Below are 501 nucleotides of genomic sequence, written 5' to 3'. Positions count from 1 at the left end.
AAATATTTGCATATAGTTTATCTACCAAAAATGGTCAGTGAATGAAACTTATGTAAATTAATTGCTAACAAGTGTTCCTCACATTATAGGTCCTTTGTAGCGGGGTTGCGATTCTCATGAATATGTTGAATAATAAACAACTGGAAACAATTACTAATGAAAACAAAACAAATGACTAAATACATGTTATATAAAAAATAATGTATCCTGGTATGAAAAATACATAAAAAAGTATATGCTAATTGGAGAGAGGCGTAAACAGAACTCATTGTAAAGTACAAATATGGTCGTATGGGTAATAAATGTAACCAAGATTTATAAGGAAAAACTTTAACATTAGTTTGCATAACCTGGCAACACACTCTATCAAGTCTTTCTACCATGAGTGCTGTTTATCATGGTATAACTCTACGGGAATGAACCTACGATTTCACTTACTTGCTTTCTAAAATCGTCGATGAAATTCACCTTTTAAATAACCTCACATGTATTTTGTTCCCG

The 501-nt window shown here is 31.1% G+C and overlaps 1 protein-coding gene across 1 annotated transcript in view; it reads right to left on the bottom strand.

The window, feature by feature from the left end:
* The window catches only part of LOC119592852 (regulator of G-protein signaling 9-binding protein-like), an 8,281-nt gene that overhangs the window by 7,106 nt on the left and 674 nt on the right, over window positions 1–501 (bottom strand). The gene's annotated exons all lie outside the window — the stretch shown is intronic.

The sequence above is a fragment of the Penaeus monodon genome, chromosome 31 (assembly GCF_015228065.2).
Source record: "Penaeus monodon isolate SGIC_2016 chromosome 31, NSTDA_Pmon_1, whole genome shotgun sequence".
Classification (NCBI taxonomy): domain Eukaryota; kingdom Metazoa; phylum Arthropoda; class Malacostraca; order Decapoda; family Penaeidae; genus Penaeus; species Penaeus monodon.
The sequence above is the reverse complement of the archived record's forward strand: the minus strand, read 5'-3'. Positions and strand labels throughout refer to the sequence as shown.